The sequence below is a fragment of the Thalassophryne amazonica genome, chromosome 21 (assembly GCF_902500255.1).
Source record: "Thalassophryne amazonica chromosome 21, fThaAma1.1, whole genome shotgun sequence".
Classification (NCBI taxonomy): Eukaryota; Metazoa; Chordata; class Actinopteri; order Batrachoidiformes; family Batrachoididae; genus Thalassophryne; species Thalassophryne amazonica.
In genome coordinates this window covers 5,523,146-5,536,852 of record NC_047123.1, presented here as the reverse complement: position 1 = coordinate 5,536,852, position 13,707 = coordinate 5,523,146, and the positions used below count along the sequence as shown (strand labels likewise).

General features: G+C 39.3%; 1 protein-coding gene across 1 annotated transcript in view; it reads right to left on the bottom strand.

Moving 5' to 3' along the window:
- Positions 1–13,707, bottom strand: part of ncoa1 (nuclear receptor coactivator 1) — a 99,895-nt gene that overhangs the window by 77,011 nt on the left and 9,177 nt on the right. The window lies entirely within an intron of this gene.

The window sequence follows — 13,707 nt, the reverse complement described above, 5'->3', positions numbered from 1 at the left end:
AATGATCCCCTCTCCCCCCTTTCAAATATGTAGCTATGCCATCGTACCATTTATAATTCATCAATGACTCTGGGTACACAACTGTATCTACAGACAAACTGAACAATTTAGTGTACAAACAAGATTAGGAATGTCCCAATCCGATCGAAGCAATCAGATTTGGACCCAATCACTACCAGATAAATTAAACGTGTCACCAATTAAGTGCACCTTCCGGCTTGCTTCATTTCAAATATGCGATTCCGCCAGCAGAGCAAATAGCCACACCACAGAAGTACAATGCACATTTTAAAAGCACATTAACACTGTCCTTTGCTTTAAATGCACGTGTTTCTGACAACTGGCACGTGTGATGGACCCTTCTTACCAATCAATGAAACAGCGCTTTCCACATGAATAAACAAGATTTCATCTTTTCCTGTCTGCTCTCTTGCTCCTTTTAAACACTATACAGGTGTATAGTCAGAGTGCTAAGGGGACGGAAGACACCACGCCCCCACTTAGACGTATCAATGCGGACGTGAACAATTCATCAATGTCAATAACCAAATTTACAAATGTTAACTGCGGAGGGTAGGAACACACATGCTGGCCTCCATTAACGACCTCTTTCCACATTCCTTTTGTAAACCTATATTTCAACTTTTACTCAAGTCATTTTTTTTGAACTGGAAATGTACTTTTGTGCATTTGGCATATGGCTTCAATACAGCCTCTCTCTTTGTAAAAGCAGGAGACAACATGGGGCGCAGCTGCTGGTTCCACGCTGCATAAATTACGAAAACAGCGACAAACCACCACCACAGGGCAAGAAGCATCTAGCAACAACTTCTGGCTCCATCTGGTCGGGAACAGTTACAGGATGGAACGCTTGTTTATGAAACAAAAGAAAATCTTATTCTAACGCTCTGTACACATGTTAAAGGTTCAGTTGACTGCTCTGCTAAAAGACACATTCTGTATCATGAAGGCCTAATAAAGAATGGATTGGTAATAAATTCTTTATAGATCATTACAAATACTTTGATTTGAAAATACCAAGTAGTCACACAGCACGATTTAAAAAAAAAAACATATCCTGTATGGAAAAAAAGCAGTGTCTATCACTTTATAATCAAGTCACAGCCCTCTAAATCGGAAATGAATCAAATAGTGAGGTGCCTAAAGATTTCCACCTCGATTACCAACTGGCACCCCATGGGAAACTTTTGGCCCGTTCTTTTTTGTGTTAATATTTTTACCAGGTGTCTGGACTTTAACATTGAAGAAAGATTTTGCTCATCCTGTCACTGGCTTGTATTGGTGTGATGGTTTCTATTTTGGTGTTATGGTTTCTCTTTTGCTGGTGTTGTTGTTCTCCTGTTGTCTGTAGCCTTCTGGGTCATTCCATATGAAATCACCAAAGGTCCCAGTTTCATGGTTTTAAAATTGCCTGGGTTTGATATATTTTGTAGCGAGTTTTGAGAGAAGAAGAATGGTCTTGGCGGCAGCTCAATATCTTGTTTCGTTTAGATTCTATGGAGGTTTTAAAAAGGGGGCGTGTCTGTGTTAACCCTCTGTGTTCCGTTTGTGACCATGTTTACTTGGCCATACATCAAAAACTAGAAAAGATATTAACTTGATATTTTCAGAATTTGTTTATTCTGCCTTAAAGTTTATGTAAAATGTACAGTTGTCTTAAAAAACACCAATTGGTGTTTTTTAAGAATGATCCCTGTCACAAGCAAACCTATGGAAGGTGAGTCTGAAGTCAACATTAATGAAAAATTCCATTCATATGATTAATATGATTAATAACCACCTTAGTCCATGCATGGGCATAACTTATGTACAGCTAGCTACACGTTAGTTACTGTGCTTTGTTTATTCAGTGATACAGACATTGTTTATAATGTAGCAATGTATGTGTATACATGCTGGATGGATTTCAGAATGCTGTCGTATAGACTGTCATATTTCTTGTACATTTATGTACATTTTCATGTACATTTTGATTAAGCTGAAAACTGAAGATTACCAATAAAGAGGGCACTTGTTTTCCCATCAGGCCTCTTTGTTAGATGTTGGTACCAGGTTTACTTTGAAGTTCCAATGGAGACCTTTCATTTGAGACCACCAAAACAAAAATCAAAAGATGCCCACATGCCCAAAAGGGGGCGCCAAAGGAACATATTTGGTAAAAATAGCCGGAACAGGGTTAATTTTGGGCAAAATCTAAAGACATTGTGGTGTTGTTCTTTGCATCTCAAGGAAGCCTAACATTAGTACTACCAACATGCCAAAGAGCATTTTTCACATGACAAGACAAATAAGGTTAAATGCACATCAAAATCAGCACACTTTCTGTACATTTTGTCCAAATTCCATTTTTTGGTAATTAATTGCATGGCCCTCAGGGGGTTCATTTCTTCAACTGTGTATTTTACATAAACATTAAGACAGAATAAATAAATTCTGAAAATATCAGGTTAATATTTTTTCTAGTTTTTGATTTATGGCCAAGTAAACATGGTCAGAAACAGAACAAAGAGGGTTAACACGGACATGCCCCCTTTTTAAAACTCCTATAGAATCTAAATGAAACAAGATATTGAGCTACCGCCAACACCATTCTTCTTCTCTTAACATGAGCTACAAAATACGTATATCAAAACCAGGCAATTCTAAAACTATAAAACTGGGACTTCCCCTTATTTTGGATGATTTTATATGGAATGACCCTTCTAGGACTTACTCCTCAACAGACACCCAACCTGTTGTGACCTTTGCAAATTACTGCCTTGCCATTCTTAAGATGCATTGTGGTGTGCACACGCCGTCAGTCCATCTCAAACAGTTTGGAGTTCTTGCAGTCACGTGTGAGCACGTCCCGATTCCGTTTTCCCCGTTCAAGTTGTTTATTCATGAAGCAGCTCAGTGTTCTTAGCCCATGTTTAGTGATCTCAACATGTTCAACTGGCACCAGGCCCTTGACCCTGATTCAGCATCCCACTTTTAAAACTGTAAGTCCCTTCGGCTGCTCTCTTGTTTGCACTCAGGGTCGCCACAGCAAATCCAAGGTGGATCTGCATGTTGAACTGGCACAGGTTTTACGCCGGATGCCCTTCAACTCCACATTACATGGAGAAATGTGGCAGGGGTGGGATTTGAACCCAGAACCTTCTGAACTGAAACCAAGCTCATTAACCACTTGGCCACCACCCTTTTTCTATTTTTGCAAGGGAAGTCCTGTTAACCCCAAAAACCAGGGATGAGATTGGCAAATTCGGTTTTCAGAAGAAAATAAGCCAGGGTCCAGGGGCCGCAGACTCCAGCGGGTCCAGGGCAGAGCCCTGGCCAGGGGGTCAGAAGCCAAAGCATTTTTACTGTTTTAAAACATGTAAATTGCACAAAAATGATATTAAAAACTACTATAAATGCCAGGTGTTCATATCTATAATTCAAACTGTAAACCCTTACTAAGACCATCTATTGTACATGTGTATTTTTGTGACCAAAATATTTTTTTCATAACTAGACTTACTTGATTTTCAGCATTCTCCACTTTTAGCATGGCACACTTGTCAACAAACATACATGTACATGTATAATCCAATGTTCTATGTCCATTGAACTGTCAGACCATATAAGGTTTATATTCAGTAGATGTGATCTCCACCTCTAACACTGTATCACAAGATCATTGCTTCACTTTATCATACTGGACTAATTCTATATGTGTGCTCTCTCTCTCTCTCTCTCTCTCTCTCTCTCTCTCTCTCTCTCTCTCTCTCTCTCTCTCTCTCTCTCTCTCTCTCTCTCTCTCTCTCTCTCTCTCTCTCTCTCTCTCTCTCTCTCTCTTCTCTCTCTCTCTCTCTCTCTCTCTCTCTCTCTCTCTCTCTCTCTCTCTCTCTCTCTCTCTCTCTCTCTCTCTCTCTCTCTCTCTCTCTCAGAGACAGAGATTTGTTTTATTTTGAGGAGTCTGAGTCTCCTCAAAATAAAAAAGCTCTCTCCTGTATCAGACTCCTTAAAATAAAATAAACCCACTCTCTCTCCTCTATCAGACTCCTTAAAATAAAATAAATTACTTAATTAAAATACATTAAACCGCAAACACACACAGCTGTAAGTATGAACGAACACTGTTAAAGGCTGAGTACGCGCGTATTTCGGCCGTATTTAAATGAAACAACGCTGCAATGAGCAGCTCTACGAATACACCACTGTGAAAGCCCCTACAGGTACTCCTGGCATTAATTTTTTTTTTTTTTTGCATTCTTCCCCCCCTAAAATTTTCTCAACTGATTTGGACGTTTAACAAAATCGACCCCCAGGACTGTTAAATCCGTGGAAAAATCTCATCCCTGCAAATTATCTGCAAACCATGAATTAACTGAACAAAACATATACTGAAAAAATATCTCCCGAAATGTGAACGTACATCTCGCAAACTGTGAATTTCTTCACGATTTGGTGTATGTGCTTGGCTGAGGAGCCAATGGTGCGAAGCTACCATCTGTGGGATTATACAACTCCTGGCAAAAATTATGGAATCACCGACCTCAGAGGATGTTCATTCAGTTGTTTAATTTTGTAGAAAAAAAGCAGATCACAGACATGACACAAAACTAAAGTCATTTCAAATGGCAACTTTCTGGCTTTAAGAAACACTATAAAAAAAATCAAGAAAAAAAATTGTCAGTCAGTCAGTAACGGTTACTTTTTTAGACAAAGCAGAGGGAAAAAAATATGGACTCACTCAATTCTGAGGAATAAATTACGGAATCACCCTGTAAATTTTCATCCCCAAAACTAACACCTGCATCAAATCAGATCTGCTCGTTAGTCTGCATCTAAAAAGGAGTGATCACACCTTCAAGAGCTGTTGCACCAAGTGGACTGACATGAATCATGGCTCCAACACGAGAGATGTCAATTGAAACAAAGGAGAGGATTATCAAACTCTTAAAAGAGGGTAAATCATCACGCAATGTTGCAAAAGATGTTGGTTGTTCACAGTCAGCTGTGTCTAAACTCTGGACCAAATACAAACAACATGGGAAGGTTGTTAAAGGCAAACATACTGGTAGACCAAGGAAGACATCAAAGCGTCAAGACAGAAAACTTAAAGCAATGTGTCTCAAAAATCGAAAATGCACAACAAAACAAATGAGGAACGAATCGGAGGAAACTGGAGTCAACGTCTGTGACCGAACTGTAAGAAACCGCCTAAAGGAAATGGGATTTACATACAGAAAAGCTAAACGAAAGCCATCATTAACACCTAAACAGAAAAAAACAAGGTTACAATGGGCTAAGGAAAAGCAATCGTGGACTGTGGATGACTGGATGAAAGTCATATTCAGTGATGAATCTCGAATCTGCATTGGGCAAGGTGATGATGCTGGAACTTTTGTTTAGTGCCGTTCCAATGAGATTTATAAAGATGACTGCCTGAAGAGAACATGTAAATTTCCACAGTCATTGATGATATGGGGCTGCATGTCAGATAAAGGCACTGGGGAGATGGCTGTCATTACATCATCAATAAATGCACAAGTTTACGTTGATATTTTGGACACGTTTCTTATCCCATCAATTGAAAGGATGTTTGGGGATGATGAAATCATTTTTCAAGATGATAACATCTTGCCATAGAGCAAAAACTGTGAAAACATTCCTTGCAAAGACACATAAGGACCAATGTCATGGCCTGCAAATAGTCCGGATCTTAATCCAATTGAAAATCTTTGGTGGAAGTTGAAGAAAATGGTCCATGACAAGGCTCCAACCTGCAAAGCTGATCTGACAACAGCAATCAGAGAAAGTTGGAGCCAGATTGATGAATACTGTTTGTCACTCATTAAGTCCATGCCTCAGAGACTGCAAGCTGTTATAAAAGCCAGAGGTGGTGCAACAAAATACTAGTGATGTGTTGGAGCGTTCTTTTGTTTTTCATGATTCCATAATTTTTTCCTCAGAATTGAGTGATTCCATATTTTTTTTTACCTCTACTTGGTCTAAAACAGTAACCGTTACTGACTGCCACAATTTTTTTCCTGATTTCTTATAGTGTTTCTTAAAGCCAGAAAGTTGCCATTTGAAATGACTTTAGTTGTGTGTCATGTGTGTGATCTGCTTTTTTCTACAAAATTAAACAACTGAATGAACATCCTCCGAGGCCGGTGATTCCATAATTTTTGCCAGGGGTTGTAACTGTGTGCCACTCACTTTCATATCAAAATATCAATGAAAGCTGATGATATTTTAGTTTTTTTTTGTTTTTTTTAATTGCAGGAAAAACTAAATATTGTAAAAAAAATTTGTAATCATTAAAAATACTTTTGTATGAAGCATTAAAATTTAGAAGGAATTTATTCCAGTGTGACATATTTTTTTTTTACAACTTTTTTCTTTTTTTTCTCTCTGTACCATAAATTTTTTCTCTCCAATTTTGGTACTGGCCCCCCAAAAATCCATATTAGTCAGACTCTACTGACTTAAACATTCTCCTTGCAGGCAGGGAAAAAAAATGCAACCAGATTCCTGTGATTAAACAAAGCTCTGTACAGTGTTCTTGTAGTGATGACTGCTGCTCTAAACAGAACCTGTATCAACAGACTTTACATGATGCTCATTCCACATTATTTTTTTTTTTTATATTAGTTGGGTTTCTTTTGTAATGAGGGATGGCGTTAAATTAAGGCCTGTTCTTGTTCTTATAGAAGCTTTGCATGTGACATCACAGGTCACATGCAGGGCAGTACCACCCACAGCTGCAGGTCAAATTTAGCCGGTCACAATATGCTTGGCTGTGAAAACAAGCCATCTCAAGTCCTCTTTCCTCTGTTTTTTGCTGTGTTTTTTTCCACTATGACACCATAACTAGGGTTAGATATAGTAAGTTTTGAAAAAAATATGCCACTAAAACATTACTGGTTTCGTTAAGGAAGCCGCTACCAAAAAAACAAAGAGTGACCTGGATTTTTCTCCACAGTCTCACAGCAGCATGCAACATTCAATAAAGTTAATGATGAATAATATCACAAAGGGTAGGGTTAGAAATACTGGAATAAAAAATAAACACGCCACAAAAACATCACTTGTTTTGTAAAGGAAGCCACACATGACAGGACCAAAAAAAAAAAAAGACTGCTCAGTTTTTATGCCCCACAATCACACAGCAGTGTACAGAACATTCAATAAAGTTAATGATGAACAATATCACAAAGGATAGGGTTAGAAATATTGGAATAAAAAAATAAACACGCTACAAAAACATCACTTGTTTTGTAAAGGAAGCCACACACTATGGGACCAAAAAAAATACTCTGCTCATTTTTTATGTCCCACAATCACACAGCAGCGTACAGAACATTCAATAAAGTTAGTGATGAACAATATCACAAAGGGTCAGATTAGAAATACTGAAATAAAAAATAAACGCACCACAAAAACATCATTTGTTTTGCTACGGAAGCCGTTAGGTGACCACAAAAACAAGAGGGAGACGCTGCTCATTTGTCTCCGCAAACACACAGCAGTGTACACAACATTCAATAAAGTTAATTTTGAACATTTTCACTAAATAACGATGTCGCTCCAAGTCCAGTCAACTGGTGTACAACCACCAAACAACGACAATTTTCTCCATGTATCGCAGTAATTCAGCACCAGAAAGATGCCTGGTATGTGTGGCAACTCCACTATCAGGTTCAGAGATGATGAGTTTATCTCAAAGCTTGTCCAAAACTTTGCAATATGTAAGGAGTTTCTCGTGTAAATAATCCTGGCAGCCCTGTGCATGACTGGTAGCGCGGTGATGGGGAGTGGCCTGGAAGTAGCCAGATCACGTGACTGCAAAGCCTCTATAGCCAGCACATATTCGAGTGATTAGGTTTGAGCTGCATGTACAGAAATTAAATAAATATGAGAGGAATTCAAGTCAACACAATTAGTCTGCTCACAATTGAAAACAAAAAAATAGCCTCAAAAACCCTAAAGCTGCGGAGAAACTACCCTCTAAAATATAAAAAAGTACAATTCCAGATGGAACGCTGTGAGTGAGTGAGTGATATCCCTAGAACAAACCGCTGGACAAATGCATCTCATACCGCAGTCACACGTGTGTATTTATACTGAACTGTGTTTGTGTTGTCACTGATCAAACTTTCCCCAGTATTTATTTGTCTTAATAATAATGACCTTTATTCCAATTGTTTTACAATGCACTCAGAATGATTTTTTTTTTTTGTTACTACTGACACATTTAACTGATGGGGCTGTCCATCTGCCTAAAAGCACATGACATGTTGAACATTTTAGAATATACACATATACACATATATATATATACATATATATATATATAGACACACACACACATATATATATATATATATATACACATATACAAGGTCTGTCCAAAAAGTATCAGACCTTTTTATTTTTTTCAAAAACCTTATGGATTTGAATCATGTGTGCTTGCATGAGCCAACCTTGAACCTTTGTGCGCATGCGTGATTTTTTTCACGCCTGTCAGTTGCGTCATTCACCTGTGAGTAGGCTTCGAGTGAGCACTGGTCCTCCCCCCTTGTTGGATTTTCATTGCAAGGAAAATGTCTGAACGATTGGAGCAGCGCTGAATCAAATTTTTCCAGAAACTGAGAGAGACAGCCAGGTGGAAACCATTCGGAAGATTCAGGCGGCTTTTGGTGGCTTTTCAGTCGAGTGAGTATCCGAGGAATTGTGTAAGAGCTGGACATGTCACAACATGTACTGTGAGACTTCCAACGTCCGCACGTCTTTCATTACAAAATCTCCTGTAACAGTATAATGTGCCGATAAAGTGCTGATGTCCACCTCTTCTGCAATTTCTCTCGTAGTCAGACGACATCCTGGATCAACACAGCGTTCACTTTGGAAATGATCTGGTCATTTCATCCTGTCGATCGCCGCTCGGAGTGCGGCACACCCTCTGCCATTGTGCGCCGTCTTTAAACCAGTTGTAACACTCCTTAATCTGTGTGATGCCCATAGGATCGTCACCGAAAGCCATCTGAATCTTCCGAATGGTATCCACCTGGCTGTCTCTCATAATTTCTGGAAAAATTTGATGCAGCAAAGCTCCAAATCGTTCAGACATTTTCCTCGCAATGAAAATCCAACGAGGGGGGAGGACCAGTGCTCACACAAAGCCTGCTCACAGGCGAATGATGCAACTGACAGGCGTGAAAGAAATCACGCATGCGCATGAAGGTTCAAGCTTGGCTCATGCAAGCACACGATTCAAATCCATATGATTTTTGAAAAAATAAAATGGTCTGATACTTTTTGGACAGACCTCGTGTATATACACACACACACAGACACGTGTGTATGGCGAGTACAAATTTTAATCGAGATTAATCACATGATTTCCACAATTAATCACACTGTTATAAGCAAAATCCAAAAATGAATTCAAAAGTAATGCATAGCACAATTTTATTTTAAATGTTCTGCCATACTCCGGGTGCTCTGGTTTCCTCCCACATCCAAAGACATGCGGGTTAGGTGGATTAGAATCTTTAAAATTGTCCTTAGGTGTGCGTGTGGGTGTGTCTGTGTTTGTTTGTCTATTTGTGGCCCTGCGACAGACTGGTGCCCTGTCCTGGGTGTACCCTGCCTCATGCCCTATGACTGCTGGGATAGGCTCCAGCCCCCCGCGACCCTTAACTGGACTATGCGGTAGAAGATGGATGGATGGATGTTCTGCCATATGAACGAAAGTGCCATAACGTTTGTTCTGCAAACACTTAACAGCATTTTGCTTATGCAGTTGCGGGTTAGGGTTCTTAGGTTTTGTAATCCACATCCTGTGATTCACAGAGATCTGTAAAGGTTTAGTCAAAGAATATTTGGAAAAAACAGAAAGTGACTGAAATGGTTTTTAAAAAGCTGTATTCATAGTTTTTCTGCCTGAGTTTTTTCCCCAGTTCTACAAATTCCGGTAAAAAGTGTTAGTGATGTAATGTAAAATGGCAAAAATGACTGTCTACACATCATTTTCTGTTTATTTTAGCTATGTAATGCTTGTGAAAAATAGGCACTGGGTACAGGTGACGCAACACACATCTGGGATGTTCTGGTGGTTGCGACCAATGACAAAACAACAGAATTCAAATTTGAAAGAAATTAGTGAGTAATCATTCCAGCCACTGCCCACAGAACATACACCAAGCCACATGACTTTGTTTGTATCCAGCCACTAAATTGGAAGAAATGCTAGTATGAGACTTTCCAGGCCTATAGAGAGCTCAGCGTCACTGTTTTTTTTGTCGTGCTGTTTGTATCATTTTCCGGTTTGTGGTTCAAACACGACCCGTGGTTCTTAGTTTCTCAGTTACCATTTTACATAATACTGAAATGTGGCACTGCACTACATTTCGTCTCAGTTTTAGCAATTTTCCTGTTTTTATGAGTGAATGTCGATGTATTCATTTATGGAAGAATCAATGATTGTCTTATTATGTTAAATCTATTCCCTACAACTGGCAAGCCAGACACAGTCAGCAAGTCTACAAAATTTCCATCAGTAACTCTGAAAAACTACTGCATATTCTGCTTCAGTCTTGAATTCTGATAAATGTAGTTGAGGATCAGCAAATCTCCTACTTTAGGTCATGTTGGCATATTTTAACATAACTTGCAGTTACTCTTTTATATATCAGTTAAAATCAGAACACTGGCACACTGGAACATCTCTGGGTTTGTCCAGTAGCACATCTTTTATTTCCATGCAATTGTTAAGCCTTGCTGGCTATCTTAAGAGTCACGGTGTCCAGTAATGCCACTGTGGCTTGTTTGGGCTCAAAATAGTGGTGCAATGGATCGTGGTTGATCTGTGATCCTTACGAACTGCCCTCAACAGTTCGGAACGCACGGGAACCGGGGATTAATTGCAGAGATTACAGAAGTATGATTGTGTGTCATGGTGACTTGTTTTTAATGTGATAACTGCCTCAATTTTGGTGGAGTTATACAACCCCAATTCCAATGAAGTTGGGATGTTGTGTAAAATGTAAATGAAAACAGAATACAATGATTTTCAAATCCTATTCAACCTATATTCAATTGAATACACCACAAAGACAAGATATTTAATGTTCAAACTGATAGACTTTTTTGCTTTTGTGCAGGAATTGAGGTTGTAATAAAATCACAGTGGGAGTGGAAGAAATGCAGCAGCTCCATGCTCACAGCCTGTTTAAAAAAATAAATAAAATGTAACGAAAGAAACCATAAAATGCAGATTTAGCAGGCCAGAGATTGCATGGAGACAGTTTGAAGCAAATCCATCCCAGAAATAGATTTTGATTTGTGTAAAGTAACTTTAATAAATGTCAGCTGACAACGAAGTCCATCAAAAACATGATATACGGGTAAAACTCGGCTAAACCATTATTGTATAAACCAGATAATCACACCCACTGGACAAAAGCAAAAGTCCCAATGCTTTTGTATGGTTTTCCATGTAATATACACTGTATACACTGGATTTTGCATAACGGATTCTCGCTCACATCGGCCACAAAGTTCCACCACATCGCAATGCATTTCCATTAAATACCCTTGCATGTACCGGACAGAGCAGTCTGGGCTTGCCTAGTCACAACAGAGGTGCAAAATGAAGTTCAGCACCGCGACTAGTCGACTAGAGGAAAAGTGGGTATTGTGTTTCAATGATTAAAAGCCGAACCAAACTTCGGTTCTTTTGTGGGACCGACCAAAATGCTTTGGTAGTACCGAGTATCAAAACATGTCTCGTCTTTCAGTGCCGGGTTTTGGTACCCACAGGATAATCATATGCAAGAAAAGCGGTCCACAGCTGTCCTCTCAGCATTCAAGTCCACCTGTGGACGTTACAGAGCACGAGCAGCCTGATTCAAAATCTCCACCACCAGACCGCTTCATCTGACAGTACCAACGGCGGCGCTATGTCTGGGATATCACCAGCTAAATTTACTTAATGTTACTGCAATACGTGCATTGCTTTAAAGCAATGAAGCAGTGCTCCAACCCGCTGCTTTGTTGGTTCTTTGATTTGCTGCTTTTCAGAAGTGGAAAATCTGCCTCTTAGCCCCTCTGAAAGCCATTAAAACATGTCAATCGTAAGTCACGAACGAGAATCATCGTCATTCTCACAGTTCCAAACACTGTGAGTCATATTAGAAAGATAGAATCTGGTCAGAATTAATAACTTCAAAGTGAATCTCCTTTTAAATCAAATGACACCTCTTTCCAAAGGCTGTAATACAAACAATAAACTGCAATCGATCAAAACGTTTTTTCCTCCAAAATGAGACGCCCTGCACTGACATGCAGCAGCCGGCTGAGCTCAGCTCAGAGGTATGGAGTGACACTCATACCAAAATGTCTGAAAAGAAACACTTTTGACAAACACTACAGAGTGTTTTCAAGTGTTCTTTTGCACTGGAAATTATTTGTTGTTTATTTTTCTGTAAGAAAACTGCTTGGAGTGAAAAATTAGCAAAGCTGAAAAATAAAACCTATTCAAGGTCAGGCGTTTAATCAAGTAAATATGTAAGCCTAATTGGAGCCGAGGATTCCCTATTAGACATGGGCCGATAACCGGTTTCACAGTATACAGCGGTACGAAAAAACCACAGTATCAAAACCACTAAAATTTTCTGTTATACTGTCCTTACGGTATCAGCAGGTTGTGAGAATTCTTAACAGACAGAGTGGGGGCAGCCAATGCCGCCCTTCCATCTGGCGCGCACCTCTGTCTCTGTTTTCAAACAGGCAGCTAACGTTAGCTAGCTCTGCATCATGGCTGAAGGAGGCGAAGCCTGCACTGAATTTTCCCTCCGTCTAAAAGGACCAAGTCAGCCTTTTTGTTTTATTTTCTGCGGAATAGCCCTTCAAGCCAAAAACAATGGCAACAAAGCACCGTAGCTATGGCTTGTTGGACGCGGAGCGATTCAAGATACCCACAAAGGATTACATGGAAGGAGTAAATTTTATTCCATCTTTGAAACCACTAAAGTACAAGCAGTGGACTCGAGTCGTGTTTGAGCAAATTTCTCCCACAAACATGTCAAAAAGGACAAATACATCTATTCCAAGCACTTTGTTGGTGAAACTGGGCCAAGTATTGAGCATCTGGAGTTCCGGACTTTATTCCAGCCACGTTTCTCCCTAAGCAAGTAAGTCATTTTTCCAGATGCGATATGTCTAAAAGAGTGACTATTATTTTGGTATTTTCTCTAAAGTTATCACTGGTATAGTGCTCGTAGCGGTAAACATCACGTCAATTAGTGCGCCTGCAATGCAAATAGCCATAATGTTAAAGCACATTTTAAAGCTATACATAACACCGTGAAACTGCGGTATTTTTGCCCACAGTTATCATACTGTCCAAATCTAATACCGACCCATGCCTATTCCCTATAGACCGCTAGGCACCTCCTGACTAACTAATCTGTTACATACATATATAACTGATTTTGGTCCTTTTATACCCTTTTATATGTAAAGCAGATTTTGACTATAATGGAAAAAAAATTCACTGGTTAAACAGAAATCCTTTATATGCAAGTTTTACTGATCAAAGACTTACCGGGGGTGTTAGCTTTTGGGTATAAACAATGATTTTAAAGAGAGGCTGAGCTGGCATTTTGGTCCTTTTGAACTGATTCCTAATGAACTTTAAATCATCTCGCT